The sequence below is a fragment of the Macaca mulatta genome, chromosome X, assembly GCF_049350105.2.
Source record: "Macaca mulatta isolate MMU2019108-1 chromosome X, T2T-MMU8v2.0, whole genome shotgun sequence".
Lineage (NCBI taxonomy): Eukaryota > Metazoa > Chordata > Mammalia > Primates > Cercopithecidae > Macaca > Macaca mulatta.
The window spans coordinates 82,912,510-82,930,360 of record NC_133426.1 but is presented as its reverse complement, the minus strand read 5'-3'; the positions used below and the strand labels follow the sequence as shown (position 1 = coordinate 82,930,360).

The following is a 17,851-nucleotide window of genomic DNA, read 5'->3' as shown; positions in this document are numbered from 1 at the left end:
TGGGGGCACTGTTCAAGAAATCCTTGCCCAGATAAATTTCCTGGAAATTTTCCCCAATGCATCTTTGTAGTAGTTTTATAGTTTGAGGTCTTAGATTTAAATATTTAATCCATTTTTATTTTGTTTTTGTATAAGGTGAAAGAAAGGGGTCTCGTTTTGTTCTTTTGGATATGGATATCCAGTTTTTCCAGCACCATTTATTGAAAAGACTGTCTCTTCTCTAATATATGTTCTTGACCCCTTTATAAAAATGAGATTACTATATGGATGTGCCTTTTTTCTGGATTCTGCCTTCTGTTTCATTTGTCTATGTGTCTGTTTGATGGCATTTGGTTTACTATAGCTCTGTAGTAAAATTGAAGTCAGATAATGTGATTCCTCTAGTTTTGTTATTTTTGCTTAGGATAGCTTTCGTAGTCTGGGCTTTTTGTGTTTGAAATAAGTTTCAAAAGTACTGTGTGTGTGTGTGTGTGTGTGTGTATGTATGTTTCCATGAAAAATGTTATTTGTATTTTGATAGGGATTGCATTGAATCTGCATTTTGATTTGGGTAAGGTGGACATTTTACCAATATTGATACTTCCAATCCATGAACATTTTTTGGTTAAATTAACTCCTAAGTATATAATTGTATGTGCAACTATTATAATTGGAATTACTTTTCACACTTTCTTTTGCACGTTGTTCAGTATTGGCATATACTGATTTTTGTATGTTGATTTTGTATTCTGGAACTTTAATGAATTTGTTGATCTGTTCTAATAGTTTTCTTGTAGAGTCTTCAGGTTTTTTTCAAATTTAAGATTATATCATCTGCAAACAATGATAATTTGACTTCTTCCTTTCCAATGTGGAGGCCCTTTATATCTTCCTATTGTCTGATTTCTCTAGTTATGACTTCCAGTACAATCTTGAATAACATTGGTGACAGTAGGCATCCATGTGATGTTCCAGGTCTTAGAAAAAAGGATTTCAGTTTGTGTCTTATTATGTTGAGGTATGTTTCTCCTATCCCCAGTTTATTGAGAGTTTTTATTATGAATAGATGTCAAATTTTGTGAAGTGGCTTTGAGCATTAATTGAAATAATCATATGGCTTTTATCATTCATCCTGCTGATGTGATGTAGCACATTGTTTGATTTGCATATGTTGAACCAGCCTTATATTCAAGGAATAAATTTCACTTTGTCATGATGAATGGTCTTTCAAATGTATTGTGGAATTTGGTTTGCTTGTATTTTGTTGAAGATTTTGCATCAATATTCACCAGAGATGATGAATACTGATTCCTGTTGTTTTCTTTATTATTATTATTATACTTTCAGTTCTAAGGTACATTGTGCACAACATGCAGGTTTGTTACATATGTATACATGTGCCATGTTGGTGTGCTGCACCAATTAACTCATCATTTACATTAGGTATATCTCCCAATGCTATTCCTCCCCCTTCCCCCCTCCCCACAATAGGCCCCAGTGTGTGATGTTCCCCTTCCTGTGTCCAAGTGATCTCATTGTTCAATTCCCACTTACGAGTGACAACATGAGCTGTTTGGTTTTCTGTTCTTGCGATAGTTTGCTGAGAATGATGGTTTCCAGCTGCATCCATGTCCCTACAAAGGACACAAACTCATCCTTTTTTATGGCTGCATAGTATTCCATGGTGTATATATGCCACATTTTCTTTTTTTTTTTTTTTTTTTTAATGTTTGATTCCAGATTTATTCCCTGGGCCAAATTTTTGTATTGGAACAAAGTAAAAAATTCGTTCAGCAATCACAGTAGATGTTTGTACTCTGAATTCTCAAGCCTGTAAAAGCACTGGTCTAAGGTCTAGGAGACCAAAGCCCTAGTCTAGTCTATTTCATTGCCTGTTCAGATAATCATGGGAGAGTTACTCTCCTATCTGGATGTCAGTTTCCTGATCTGAATAAGAAGGGATTAGACTAGATTAATTCCAGAGGTCTGACATTCTATGATTTTATTTTTTTTTTTTTTATTTTTTTTTTTTTAATTTATTTATTATTATTATACTTTAAGTTGTAGGGTACATGTGCATAACGTGCAGGTTTGTTACATATGTATACTTGTGCCATGTTGCTGTGCTGCACCCATCAACTCATCATTTACATCAGGTATAACTCCCAATGCAATCCCTCCCCCCTCCCCCCTCCCCATGATAGGCCCCGGTGTGTGATGTTCCCCTTCCTGAGTCCGAGTGATCTCATTGTTCAGTTCCCACCTATGAGTGAGAACATGCGGTGTTTGGTTTTCTGTTCTTGTGATAGTTTGCTAAGAATGATGGATTCCAGCTGCATCCAAGTCCCTACAAAGGACTCAAACTCATCCTTTTTTATGGCTGCATAGTATTCCATGGTGTATATGTGCCACATTTTCTTAATCCAATCTGTCACTGATGGACATTTGGGTTGATTCCAAGTCTTTGCTATTGTGAATAGTGCTGCAATAAACATACGTGTGCATGTGTCTTTATAGCAGCATAATTTGTAATCCTTTGGGTATATACCCAGTAATGGGATGGCTGGGTCATATGGTACATCTAGTTCTAGATCCTTGAGGAATCGCCATACTGTTTTCCATAATGGTTGAACTAGTTTACAATCCCACCAACAGTGTAAAAGTGTTCCTATTTCTCCACATCCTCTCCAGCACCTGTTGTTTCCTGACTTTTTAATGATTGCCATTCTAACTGGTGTGAGATGGTATCTCATGGTGGTTTTGATTTGCATTTCTCTGATGGCCAGTGATGATGAGCATTTTTTCATGTGTCTGTTGGCTGTATGAATGTCTTCTTTTGAGAAATGTCTGTTCATGTCCTTTGCCCACTTTTTGATGGGGTTGTTTGTTTTTTTCTTGTAAATTTGTTTGAGTTCTTTGTAGGTTCTGGATATTAGCCCTTTGTCAGATGAGTAGATTGCAAAAATTTTCTCCCATTCTGTAGGTTGCCTGTTCACTCTGATGGTAGTGTCTTTTGCTGTGCAGAAGCTCTTTAGTTTAATGAGATCCCATTTGTCAATTTTGGCTTTTGCTGCTGTTGCTTTTGGTGTTTTAGACATGAAATCTTTGCCCATGCCTATGTCCTGAATGGTACTACCTAGGTTTTCCTCTAGGATTTTTATGGTATTAGGTCTAACATTTAAGTCTCTAATCCATCTTGAATTAATTTTCGTATAAGGAGTAAGGAAAGGATCCAGTTTCAGCTTTCTACTTATGGCTAGCCAATTTTCCCAGCACCATTTATTAAATAGGGAATCCTTTCCCCATTTCTTGTTTCTCTCAGGTTTGTCAAAGATCAGATGGCTGTAGATGTGTGGTATTATTTCTGAGGACTCTGTTCTGTTCCATTGGTCTATGTCTCTGTTTTGGTACCAGTACCATGCTGTTTTGGTTACTGTAGCCTTGTAGTATAGTTTGAAGTCAGGTAGCGTGATGCCTCCAGCTTTGTTCTTTTGGCTTAGGATTGTCTTGGAGATGCGGGCTCTTTTTTGGTTCCATATGAACTTTAAAGCAGTTTTTTCCAATTCTGTGAAGAAACTCATTGGTAGCTTGATGGGGATGGCATTGAATCTGTAAATTACCTTGGGCAGTATGGCCATTTTCACAATATTGATTCTTCCTATCCATGAGCATGGTATGTTCTTCCATTTGTTTGTGTCCTCTTTGATTTCACTGAGCAGTGGTTTGTAGTTCTCCTTGAAGAGGTCCTTTACATCCCTTGTAAGTTGGATTCCTAGGTATTTTATTCTCTTTGAAGCAATTGTGAATGGAAGTTCATTCCTGATTTGGTTCTCTGTTTGTCTGTTACTGGTGTATAAGAATGCTTGTGATTTTTGCACATTAATTTTGTATCCTGAGACTTTGCTGAAGTTGCTTATCAGCTTAAGGAGATTTTGGGCTGAGACAATGGGGTTTTCTAAATATACAATCATGTCATCTGCAAACAGGGACAATTTGACTTCTTCTTTTCCTAACTGAATACCCTTGATTTCTTTCTCTTGCCTGATTGCCCTAGCCAGAACTTCCAACACTATGTTGAATAGGAGTGGTGAGAGAGGGCATCCCTGTCTTGTGCCAGTTTTCAAAGGGAATTTTTCCAGTTTTTGCCCGTTCAGTATGATATTGGCTGTGGGTTTGTCATAAATAGCTCTTATTATTTTGAGGTACGTTCCATCAATACCGAATTTATTGAGCGTTTTTAGCATGAAGGGCTGTTGAATTTTGTCAAAAGCCTTTTCTGCATCAATTGAGATAATCATGTGGTTCTTGTCTTTGGTTCTGTTTATATGCTGGATTATGTTTATTGATTTGCGAATGTTGAACCAGCCTTGCATCTCAGGGATGAAGCCCACTTGATCATGGTGGATAAGCTTTTTGATGTGTTGCTGAATCCGGTTTGCCAGTATTTTATTGAGGATTTTTGCATCGATGTTCATCAGGGATATTGGTCTAAAATTCTCTTTTTTTGTTGTGTCTCTGCCAGGCTTTGGTATCAGGATGATGTTGGCCTCATAAAATGAGTTAGGGAGGATTCCCTCTTTTTCTATTGATTGGAATAGTTTCAGAAGGAATGGTACCAACTCCTCTTTGTACCTCTGGTAGAATTCAGCTGTGAATCCATCTGGTCCTGGACTTTTTTTGGTTGGTAGGCTATTAATTGTTGCCTCAATTTCAGAGCCTGCTATTGGTCTATTCAGGGATTCAACTTCTTCCTGGTTTAGTCTTGGAAGAGTGTAAGTGTCCAGGAAATTATCCATTTCTTCTAGATTTTCCAGTTTATTTGCGTAGAGGTGTTTATAGTATTCTCTGATGGTAGTTTGTATTTCTGTGGGGTCGGTGGTGATATCCCCTTGATCATTTTTAATTGCGTCGATTTGATTCTTCTCTCTTTTCTTCTTTATTAGTCTGGCTAGTGGTCTGTCAATTTTGTTGATCTTTTCAAAAAACCAACTCCTGGATTCCTTGATTTTTTGGAGGGTTTTTTGTGTTTCTATCTCCTTCAGTTCTGCTCTGATCTTAGTTATTTCTTGCCTTCTGCTAGCTTTCGAATGTGTTTGCTCTTGCTTCTCTAGTTCTTTTAATTGCGATGTTAGAGTGTCAATTTTAGATCTTTCCTGCTTTCTCTTGTGGGCATTTAGTGCTATAAATTTCCCTCTACACACTGCTTTAAATGTGTCCCAGAGATTCTGGTATGTTGTATCTTTGTTCTCATTGGTTTCAAAGAACATCTTTATTTCTGCCTTCATTTCGTTATGTACCCAGTAGTCATTCAGGAGCAGGTTGTTCAGTTTCCATGTAGTTGAGCGGTTTTGATTGAGTTTCTTAGTCCTGAGTTCTAGTTTGATTGCACTGTGGTCTGAGAGACAGTTTGTTATAATTTCTGTTCTTGTACATTTGCTGAGGAGTGCTTTACTTCCAATTACGTGGTCAATTTTGGAGTAAGTATGATGTGGTGCTGAGAAGAATGTATATTCTGTTGATTTGGGGTGGAGAGTTCTATAGATGTCTATTAGGTCTGCTTGCTGCAGAGATGAGTTCAATTCCTGGATATCCTTGTTAACTTTCTGTCTCGTTGATCTGTCTAATGTTGACAGTGGAGTGTTGAAGTCTCCCATTATTATTGTATGGGAGTCTAAGTCTCTTTGTAAGTCTCTAAGGACTTGCTTTATGAATCTGGGTGCTCCTGTATTGGGTGCATATATATTTAGGATAGTTAGCTCTTCCTGTTGAATTGATCCCTTTACCATTATGTAATGGCCTTCTTTGTCTCTTTTGATCTTTGATGGTTTAAAGTCTGTTTTATCAGAGACTAGTATTGCAACCCCTGCTTTTTTTTGTTCTCCATTTGCTTGGTAAATCTTCCTCCATCCCTTTATTTTGAGCCTATGTATGTCTCTGCATGTGAGATGGGTCTCCTGAATACAGCAGACTGATGGGTCTTGACTCTTTATCCAGTTTGCCAGTCTGTGTCTTTTAATTGGAGCATTTAGTCCATTTACATTTAAGGTTAAGATTGTTATGTGTGAACTTGATCCTGCCATTATGATATTAACTGGTTATTTTGCTCATTAGTTGATGCAGTTTCTTCCTAGCCTCAATGGTCTTTATATTTTGGCATGTTTTTGCAATGGCTGGTACCGGTTGTTCCTTTCCATGTTTAGTGCTTCCTTCAGGATCTCTTGTAAGGCAGGCCTAGTGGTGACAAAATCTCTAAGCATTTGCTTATCTGTAAAGGATTTTATTTCTCCTTCACTTATGAAACTTAGTTTGGCTGGATATGAAATTCTGGGTTTAAAATTCTTTTCTTTAAGAATGTTGAATATTGGCCCCCACTCTCTTCTGGCTTGTAGAGTTTCTGCTGAGAGATCTGCTGTTAGTCTGATGGGCTTCCCTTTGTGGGTAACCCGACCTTTCTCTCTGGCTGCCCTTAAGATTTTTTCCTTCATTTCAACTTTGGTGAATCTGGCAATTATGTGTCTTGGAGTTGCTCTTCTCGAGGAGTATCTTTGTGGCGTTCTCTGTATTTCCTGGATTTGAATGTTGGTCTGCCCTAGTAGGTTGGGGAAGTTCTCCTGGATGATATCCTGAAGAGTGTTTTCCAACTTGGTTCCATTTTCCCCCTCACTTTCAGGCACCCCAATCAGACGTAGATTTGGTCTTTTTACATAATCCCATACTTCTTGCAGGCTTTGTTCGTTTCTTTTTCTTCTTTTTTCTTTTGGTTTCTCTTCTCGCTTCATTTCATTCATTTGATCCTCAATCGCTGATACTCTTTCTTCCAGTTGATCGAGTCGGTTACTGAAGCTTGTGCATTTGTCACGTATTTCTCGTGTCATGGTTTTCATCTCTTTCATTTCGTTTAGGACCTTCTCTGCATTAATTACTCTAGCCATCAATTCTTCCACTTTTTTTTCAAGATTTTTAGTTTCTTTGCGCTGGGTACGTAACTCCTCCTTTAGCTCTGAGAAATTTGATGGACTGAAGCCTTCTTCTCTCATCTCGTCAAAGTCATTCTCCGTCCAGCTTTGATCCGTTGCTGGCGATGAGCTGCGCTCCTTTGCCGGGGGAGATGCGCTCTTATTTTTTGAATTTCCAGCTTTTCTGCCCTGCTTTTTCCCCATCTTTGTGGTTTTATCTGCCTCTGGTCTTTGATGATGGTGATGTACTGATGGGGTTTTGGTGTAGGTGTCCTTCCTGTTTGATAGTTTTCCTTCTAACAGTCAGGACCCTCAGCTGTAGGTCTGTTGGAGATTGCTTGAGGTCCACTCCAGACCCTGTTTGCCTGGGTATCAGAAGCAGAGGCTGCAGAAGATAGAATATTTCTGAACAGCGAGTGTACCTGTCTGATTCTTGCTTTGGAAGCTTCCTCTCAGGGGTGTACTCCTCCCTGTGAGGTGTGGGGTGTCAGACTGCCCCTAGTGGGGGATGTCTCCCAGTTAGGCTACTCAGGGGTCAGGGACCCGCTTGAGCAGGGAGTCTGTCCCTTCTCAGATCTCAACCTCCGTGTTGGGAGATCCACTGCTCTCTTCAAAGCTGTCAGACAGAGTCGTTTGCGTCTGTGCAGAGGTGTCTGTGTGTCTTAGTTTACTGTGCCCTGTCCCCAGAGGTGGAGTCTACAGAGACAGGCAGGTTTCCTTGAGCTGCTGTGAGCTCCACCCAGTTGGAGCTTCCCAGCAGCTTTGTTTACCTACTTAAGCCTCAGCAATGGCGGGCGCCCCTCCCCCAGCCTCGCTGCTGCCTTGCCGGTAGATCACAGACTGCTGCGCTAGCAACGAGGGAGGCTCCGTGGGTGTGGGACCCTCCCGGCCAGGTGTGGGATATGATCTCCTGGTGTGCCTGTTTCCTAAAGCGCAGTATTGGGGTGGGAGTTACCGGATTTTCCAGGTGTTCTGTGTCTCAGTTCCCCTGGCTAGGAAAAGGGACTCCCTTCCCCCTTGCGCTTCCCAGGTGAGGCAATGCCTCGCCCTGCTTCAGCTCTCGCTGGTCGGGCTGCAGCAGCTGACCGGCTCCGATCGTCCGGCACTCCCCAGTGAGATGAACCCAGTACCTCAGTTGAAAATGCAGAAATCACCAGTCTTCTGTGTCGCTGGCGCTGGGAGTTGGAGACTGGAGCTGCTCCTATTCGGCCATCTTGCTCCGCCCCCCCACATTTTCTTAATCTATTAAAAAAATCGGGAAACAACAGGTGCTGGAGAGGATGTGGAGAAATAGGAACACTTTTACATTGTTGGTGAGACTGTAAACTAGTTCAACCATTGTGGAAAACAGTGTAGCAATTCCTCAAGGATCTAGGACTAGAAATACCATTTGACCCAGCCATCCCATTACTGGATATATACCCAAAGGATTATAAATCATGCTGCTATAAAGACACATGCACACGTATGTTTATTGCAGCACTATTCACAATAACAAAGACTTGGAATCAACCCAAATGTCCATCAGTGACAGAGTGGATTAAGAAAATGTTGTTTTCTTTTTTATATGCTTTTGTCTGGTTCTCATATCAGGGTAATACTGACCTCATTGAATACATTTGGAAGTGTTCCCTTCTCAATTTTTTGGAATAGGTTGAGTACTACTGGTATTAGTTCTTTAAATGTTTGGCAGAATTCAGCAGTGAAGCTGTCTTGAGTTTTGGTGTTTGTTTTTCTTTTTTTGTTTTTATTTTTTTTTGAATGGGAAAATTTTATTACATTCTTAATCTTATTACTTGGTACTGGTCTGTTCAGGTTTTGGATTTCTTCCTGGTTCAGTCTCGGTAGGTTGTAAATGTCTAGTAATTTGTCAATTTCTACTAGATTTTCTAATTTACTGACATATAGTTGCCCATTGTAGCCACTAATAATCCTTTGAATTTCTGCAGTATCAGTGTAATATGTCCTTTTCCATTTCTGATTTTATTTATTTGTGTCTTTTCTCCTTTTTTCTTAGTTAGCCTGGCTAAAAGTTTGTCAATTTTGTTTAAATTTTCAAAACACCAACTTTTTATTTCATTGGTCTTTTGCAGTTTTTCAATTTCAATTTCATTTATTTCTGCTCTGATTTTTATTTTTTTTCTATTAATTTTGGGTTTGGTTTGCTCTAGCTTTTCTAGCCCTTTAAGATTAATTTATGTGCATCTTTATATGTAAAGTATGTTTCTTGGAGAAAACTGATCAATGGGTCTTTTTTATTTTATTTTTTATTATTATTATACTTTAAGTTCTAGGGTACATGTGCATAACGTGCAGGTTTGTTACATATGTATACTTGTGCCATGTTGCTGTGCTGCACCCATCAACTCGTCAGCACCCATCAACTCATCATTTACATCAGGTATAACTCCCAATGCAATCCCTCCCCCCTCCCCCCTCCCCATGATAGGCCCCGGTGTGTGATGTTCCCCTTCCCGAGTCCAAGTGATCGCATTGTCTTTTTTAAAATTCTATTAACCACTCTATTTCTTTTGATTGAAGAGTTTGGTCAATTTGCATTCCATGTTATTATTGATAAGTAAGGATTTACTCTTGTCATTTTGTTATTTGTTTTCTAGTGGTTTCGTGGTCATTTCTTCTTCCTTTTTTTCCTTCCTATCTTTCTTTAGTGAAGCTGATTTTCTCTAGTAACATAATATAGTTTTACGCTTTTTATTTTTTTTGTGTCTCCATTGTTTGTTTTTTGATTTGAGGTTACCATGAGGCTTGCAAATGTTACCTTATAACCCATTATTTTAACGTGATAACAACTTAAAATTATTCACATAAACAAACAGAAAACTAATAAAAATACTACACCTCAACTTTGTCTTCCTGCTTTTTGACATTTTTTTGTTCCTATTTGTATATTAATGTGCTGATAATGTCTTAAAAAGTTGTTATAGTTATTCTTTGTGATTGGTTCATTATTTAATCTTTCTACTTAGGATAGGAGTAGTTTACATAACACAGTTGCAGTGTTTCATTTTTTTTTTTTTTAATTTATGTGTACTTTCTATTACCAGCATGTTGTGTACCCTCAGGTGATAATTTATTGCTCACTCTTTTTCTTTCTGATTGAAGTATTCCCTGTGGCATTTCTGTAGGCCAGGTATGGTGCTGATAAGATCCCTTAGCCTTTGTTTGTCTGGGAAGGTCTTTGTTTCTCTTTCATGTTTGAAGGATATTTTTGCTAGATATACTATTCTAGGGTAAATGTTTTTCCCTTTAGCGCTTTAAAAATGTCATGCCACTCTCTCCTGTCCTGAAAGGTTTCCACTGAAAAGTCTTAGGTCGGACGTATTGGAGTTCCATTTTATGTTATATGCCTCTTTTTCTGATTTCAGGATCCTGTCTTTATATTCGAGCTTTGGGAGTTAGATTATTAAGTGCTTTGAGGCAGTCTTCTTTGGGTTAAATCTGCTTGGTGTTCTATAATCCTCTTATATTTGAATATCAATATCTTTCTTCAGGTTTAGGATGTTCTCTGTTATTACATTTTTGAATAAACTTTCTACTCCCATCTCTTTCTTTATCTCCTCTTTAAGACTAGCAACTCTTCTAACAACTCTTAGAATCACCCTTTTGCAGCTATTTTCTAGATCCTGTAGCATGCTTCATGGATTTTTATTCTTTTTTCTTTTGTTCCTCTGTGCATTCTCAAGTAGCCTGTCCTCAGTCTCACTGATTCTTTATTTGGCTTGATGAATTCTGTTAGTAAAGGACTCTGATGCAGTCTTCAGTATGTCAATTACATTTTTTTCAGTTCCAAAATTTCTGCTTGATTCTTTTAAATTATTTCAATTTATTTACTAAGTTTATCTGATAGAATTCTGCATTCCTTTTCTGTGTTATCTTGAATTTCTTTAAGGTTCCTCTACACAGCTATTTGGAATGCTTTGAAACATAACATATCTGTGTTTCTCCAGGATTGGTCCCTGGTGCCTTATTTATTTCATTTGGTGAGGTCATGTTTTCCAGGTTGGAGTTGTTAGTAGATGTTCTTTGGTGTCCAGGCATTGAAGAGTTAGGTATTTATTGTAGTCCTCACTGACTGAGTTTATTGTACCTTTCTTACTGGGAAGGATTTCCAGATATTTAAAATAATTTGGGTGCTATGATCTAAGCTGTTTCTGCTTTTGGGGACATCCAAACCCAGTGATGCTGTGGTTCTTGAAAACTCTGAGATTACCCCCTTGATGGTCTTGGATAAGATCTGGGCAAGTTCTCTGGATTATAAGGCAGTGACCTTTGTTCTTCTTTTGCTTTCTCTCAAACAGTCTCTGTCTCTGCTCTGAGCCACCTGATGTCACAACTATGACTGCACTGGGTGAGACCTGAAGCAAACACAGCATTAGGTCTAATTCAAGGCCTTCTGTAACCACTCCTTGGCTGCTGCCTATGTTCACTCAAGGCCCTGGAGCTTACAATCAGTAGGTGGCAACGCAAGTCACACCTGTTTTATTCTCTTCAAGACGGTGAGGTCTCTCAGCCTTCAGATGGGTTCAGAGGTGCTGTCCAGGATTCAGAGACTGGAGAAGAGATACGTAAATAGAATGCTCTACAAAATGTGAAGATATTAGTGTCCCCTGTGAATGCTCAACAAAGAGTGACATGAGTGGAGGAGGATTTCAATAATCAGGTAAATAAAATGACCCATTCTGTGAATATGAGTCAGGCTTCATTACAAGCAACTCCTCTTATTTTCCAATGGTATCATGAACAAAGTGGACATGTTGGTAGGGATAGATGTTATCGATAGATTTGTAATGTATCAACTTTGCTGAGCCAAACTACATTTCCTGGAATTTCATTTATTGTATTTTTCCGTTTAGGATGGGCTGCAAAGGAGATTCTTCCAAGATTTCAGAAGCTGGAAGGGAGGCAGAATCCATTTGGTAACATAAACACACTATTGCTTATCTGCTGACTCAACTTGGGATGAAGCAGCAACTGAGTCAATTGTGTGTGTAGAGCTCAAGGACAAAGGTCCCTAGCTTCTGCAGAATACTATCATCACTAAGCTCACAGGCATCTAGAGCAGACATGTGCTTCAGTCTAATCTGTGGGCTTCCAGCTTCTACTCTTGGGGTTCCAGCCTTTTTTATGATATTACCTTTCTAACTGCATGTGCTGTGGACTTCAAGCACTTGAATCAGATGTAGAGACATTATGTGGACTGCTTGAGTAGCCCCCACAACTGTGTAAGCCAGATCTCTGTAACAAGTATTTATCCATCCACCCATTTATCTATCTATCTATCCATCTATTGATCTATCTAGCTGTATTAGTCCATTCTTGCACTCTATAGAGAGCTACCCAAGACTGGGTAATTTGTGGAGAAAGAGGTTTAATTGACTCCTAGCTCCACAGGATGTACAGAAGTCATGGCTAGGGAAGCCTCAGAAAATGTACAGTCATAGCAGAAGGTGAAGAAGAAACAAGGCATGTCTTCACATGGCCAAGAGGAGAGAGACAGTGAGTGAAGGGGGAAGTGCTACACACTTTCAAACAACCAGATCTCATGAGAACTCTCTCTTGAGACAGCACTAGGGGGATGGTGCTAAACCATTAGAAACCAGTCCCATGATTCAGTCAATCCCCACCATGCCTTACCTCCAACAATTGGGATCACAATACAACATGAGATTTTGGTGGGGACACGGACAAACCATATCACTATCTATCTATCTTTTACTGGTTCTACTTCTCAGGCTGGACCCTGACTGATATAGGAGTTATTCTGAAGCCAGGCCCTTTCCTCTGTGTACTGTCCTTTTTTTTTTTTTTTTTTTTTTTTTTTTTTTTTTTTTTTTTTTGCTCTGGGCCTACCTGTACCCCTCATTTCCCCAGTGACCATAGCCCATGGGTGTATTAATCATGGTTTCAAAAATTGTCTATATTTTATGATGCTTTGACTTTTGGGGCCCTTGATGGATGAGGAGAGACTTCCCTTCCCAGGGCTAGCTAATTCCTAGGGATAGAAAACAACCGTCATCTGATTACACCTGTCATATGCAAACAAACCAACCCAGAGCCCATGCCTGCCAACTACCTAATTTATTGAGTCACTATCCGCCTGTCTTAGTATTATCCCAGGACCAAGCACTAGGCAACCAGGGGTAGTATCTACAGCTCTGAGCCTACTGACATTGTTTAAACTAGTAAATCTTAAGTCACTTCCCTTGAACTGCCTTTTCTTTCCCATGGCAGCCACAATATAGTCCTGTACCTGTGTTTTCCCCTTGCTGCTTCTGCCTCCTACTAGACCCTGGTGCTTCCTCATGTGGCTCTGTGAGGAGCACCATCTCCTCTTTTCCTGGGAATTGTAAGTAATAAATTCCTCTTGCTAAGGTAGTTGTCTCTGTGCCTGTCATCTTACCATGCCTGATTAAGACAAATCTTGCGTAAATTTAAAAACAATGGGAAAAAATTGTCAATAAAATGGAAGATAATCCACACAGACAGGATATTTTATGACACTCAAATTATACTGTCTACTAGGGTGATACTGCCTACTAGGCATAGTTTGTTAACTAATTTTCTAGTCACGTATGAAGAGAATGACTTACCTGGTAATTTATTTAATCAGCTAATCAGAGGTGGTCCTCCACCAGAAATGTGAATGTTTAAAGGAAAGATTGAAATGATCATAAATCCTTAGAACTATATTTTTTACAGAGATAAAAAATTATGATTATATGAATATTCCCAAAGATAGCAATTAAGTTGTAAAAATCATATTGAAAATGCTGATCTTCAAACAAGTACTTAACCCTTACATATTTTGGTTTCCATGGCTGTAGTGGCAGAACTTGTATCCCATTGTTGCATTGATGATGTCATCCATGACATGTAACAGGCATTGAAAGAGTTGTCCTTATGGGCTTAGTGTCTATTCAGCTCAGTGTGGAGAAAAAATGTTTCTTTAGGAAACTGTGCTTATTTTCTTTCCTCTCACAATTGGATGTGAAAACCAAGTTTTACAATTCAGCGAAGAATGACTTATTTCTCAAAGTCTAGATTCAGAATACTTCATCTTCAACTGTGTTTATACAAAGTGTTTCCTTTGTGTCATCTGAAATTCACACTGGAAGAGAATTAAATACTGTCAACCAAGATGGAGAAAATGAGTGTATGTTTGGAACAATTACATTTTTGCAATCAGTGGAAAGACACCAGTACTTATACCATGTTCAACTCAAGCAGAAATGTTCAGAGGAAGTTGGTATCTTAAGGGATATACATTTTCTTAAGGGACTAACAGAAATGAGAAAATTGGATATAGTGTGGAAAAGAAATCTAGGCGAAATGGCAATGCTGCACACAATCCAACTTTTAAGATAGTCTCCAGGTTATGAAAATATGAGGCTGTCTTTGGAGATGATCTCAGATTCTGTAACTAGAAGAGACTTTTCATATTACCTGCAAAACAACAAACTGCAGTGATAGGAAAATGAAATTGATTTTAAATATGTGTGATACAGACTCTATTCATTGGTATGAAAGTTCAGGAAGGTATCTTGGAAAGCTGCCTTCACGTTCATCTCTCTGCTTTACTTAAACACTACTATTTTTAAAAGTAGGCCTGATAGTGTCTCTGGGATACAGTTAACAGAGAAATTGCTATAGAAAACATATAACTATGATAATGTTGAAAATGTCTGTGTAATACCTTCCAATGTTAAAATGAAAAGCTGAAGTTATGCTTTCTAGGAAGTTTCATAGAAAATCTTTTCATACTTTTGTCAGCAGCAAAATGATCGACTAAGAGCAGGTACAAAGGCTAATTATTTTAATTTATTTCCTTCGAGATTTTGAGTGCCTTTAAAAATTAAACATTTGCTGATTTTTAAAAAATCTGTTAATTTTCATGTTATGTGAAGTACTTTCTAATTCCTTATATAATTTATTGTCTATTTCCTAATTTTTATAACTTTGTTAATATTATTATGGATGGTCATTGGATTTTTTTCCTTTTAAAATGATTATAACTTCTTTTCATAAATGCATAGCATTTGACACTTCCTGTTTCAGTGAAGTTGGTATTAGAAAACATAAAATATTAGTGTACAGCCATACAAACCTGAACACACCCAATCTTGTCTGATCTCAGAAGCTAAGCAGGGTCGGGTCTGGTTAGTACTTGGAGGGGAGAAAACAAAAAAATCAGATGTATTTTTATAATTTAATTTAAATAATTACTACAGTTTATTTGATAAGATTTCAACTTGATCTTGTTTAGTTATTTTCCCCTCCCCTCTCAGTTAACAGATAACTATGGCAGTGCTTCATATAATCGAGGATGGCCTTTATTATTTAAACTTGCTGACATTTGCTATTTTGGAAAAAAGTGACCTTTCCTAATGGCATTCTATATTATTGGGGCTGGAGAATTACATTTATGCAACACATTGACCTGGCTTCTTCTCATTTACTTCTCTGCCAAAATTCTATGAACTGAGGAGTTGGTTTATTTTCATCAGCTGTTATTTCTGCAGGGACTCTTATGAAAACCACTTGAATCACATACTTGGTTCTTAAAAATTAGCATAACTTATACTTTTATTCAAAGCTAAAAATCAGTCTTCTTTAAAAAAAAAACTAAAAATATGCCACTTTCTTTCTTAAGGTAGGTTTAGTAGGTTCATACATTTTGGTATAAGGTCTGAAACTCTAAACCACAATGGTCACCTAAATAGCAAGTGGAAGAACAAGGATTTGCTCTCACCTCTGTCTTTCACAAAGTTCTGAGGTCCTAATTATGAGAAAAACTTCATCTGAAGAAGTGTGTAATGGAGTTGTTTTACTGCTTTTTTAAAACAAGTTCTTCAACCCTTCATTCACAAATTAATTTTTCCTTAGAAAACTCAAGCCATTTTAGATATTAGCTAATTACTGACTTTTGAGCATGCAAGATTTATCATCTTCAATGATGATGCTTTCCTTAAGCCTCTGCCCATTCACATTGTTTTCTTTTAATATTTAAGCATTGACTTCTTAGTGTAGAAGCAATTAATGAATGCATTATCGATGAAAATAACAGAAGTTACATGCTTCTTTTATTTGCTTCTCTAAGGCCAGGAATGGTAATGAAGCTCCTGCTAATATTATAACTCTGAGTTACTGCGTTGTACTCTCTCTAGCTCTCCTGACTCACTGGCCACATCTTTGTACGTAATTTCTTTATCAACTGTGACCATATTCTTTCTTTCTTGAGAATCTTACAGACAAACACAAGCATGCGCGCACACACACACACCAAGCACAAATACATCCTCCACATGTCCATAATAGACACACATGTTTGTATGTTAGACTTAGCTTTGCAAATGATCATAGCTATGATTTGAATGTGTGTATTCCCCTCAAATTCATATGTTGAAAACTAAGACCCAATGTAATAGTAATAGAAGGGTGCACCCTCCAGTTGAGTTTACACAGAAGCAGGATCACTAGGCCAGAAGATCTAGCAAGTGTTGTTTACCTGGCTACCAGTGGTAGGAGCTCATGGGGTCACCTGCCCTGCTGTCTGACTGTATCCCAGAACAACAGGAGGCTGTGTCCTCCAGTCAAATTCACATGGAATCAGGTTAAGAAAGTTTTGTTAACAATCCTAGTTTGTTAAGTATTTGAATTATGAAAGAGTGCATGGTATTGTCAAATGCTTTTTATGCATCTCTTAAAATGATCATGGTTATCCCCCTTTATTCTATTAATATGCTGCATTTCATTGATTGAGTTTCACTTGCTCTTTTATAGAATTAACCAGTGAAGCCATCATCTGATAGGCTTTTTCTTGTGAGAAGATTTTTTTAATACTATTATTAGCTCAATCTTTTATTTATTTATTTATTTATTTATTTTTCTAGACTTTAAGTTCTAGGGTACATGTGCAAAACGTGCAGGTTTGTTACATATGTATACTTGTGCCATGTTGGTGTGCTGCACCCATCAACTCGTCAGCACTCATGAACTCATCATTTACGTCAGGTATAACTCCCAGTGCCACCCCTCCCCCACTCCCCCTCCTTGTAATAGACCCCGGTGTGTGATGTTCCCCTTCCCGAGTCCAAGCGATCTCATTGTTCAATTCCCACCTACAAGTGAGAACATGCGGTGTTTGGTTTTCTATTCTTGCGATAGCTTGCTAAGAATGATGGTTTCCAGCAGCATCTATGTCCCTACAAAGGACACGAACTCATCCATTTTAATGGCTGCATAGTATTCCATGGTATATATGTGCCACATTTTCTTAATCCAATCTGTCACTGATGGACATTTGGGTTGATTCCAAGTCTTCGCTATTGTGAATAGGGCCGCAATGAACATACGTGTGCATGTGTCTTTATAGCAGCATGATTTATAATCCTTTGGGTATATACCCAGTAATGGGATGGCTGGGTCATATGGTACTTCTAGTTCTAGATCCTTGAGGAATCATCACACTGTTTTCCACAATGGATGAACTAGTTTACAGTCCCATCAACAGTGTAAAATTGTTCCTATTTCTCCACATCCTCTCCTGCACCTATTGTTTCCTGATTTTTTAATGATTGCCATTCTAACTGGTGTGAGATGGTATCTCATTGTGGTTTTGATTTGCATTTCTCTGATGGCCAGTGATGATGAGCATTTTTTTCATGTGTCTGTTGGCTGTGTGCATGTCTTGTTTTGAGAAGTGTCTGTTCATATCCTTTGCCCACTTTTTGATGGGGTTGTTTGTTTTTATCTTGTAAATTTGTTTGAGTTCTTTGTAGGTTCTGGATATTAGCCCTTTGTCAGATGAGTAGATTGTAAAAATTTTCTCCCATTCTGTAGGTTGCCTGTACACTCTGATGGTAGTTTCTTTTGCTGTGCAGAAGCTCTTTAGTTTA

At 38.2% G+C, this 17,851-nt stretch overlaps 1 long non-coding RNA gene across 1 annotated transcript in view; it reads left to right on the top strand.

Annotated features, from left to right (window-relative positions):
• The window catches only part of LOC144338770 (uncharacterized), a 293,409-nt gene extending 279,064 nt beyond the window's left edge, over positions 1 to 14,345 (top strand). The window contains exon 4 of the long non-coding RNA XR_013413142.1: positions 11,810 to 14,345. This is a non-coding gene — a long non-coding RNA (uncharacterized LOC144338770). The remainder of the gene's footprint in view (positions 1 to 11,809) is intronic.
• The last annotated feature ends 3,506 nt before the right edge of the window (positions 14,346 to 17,851 follow it).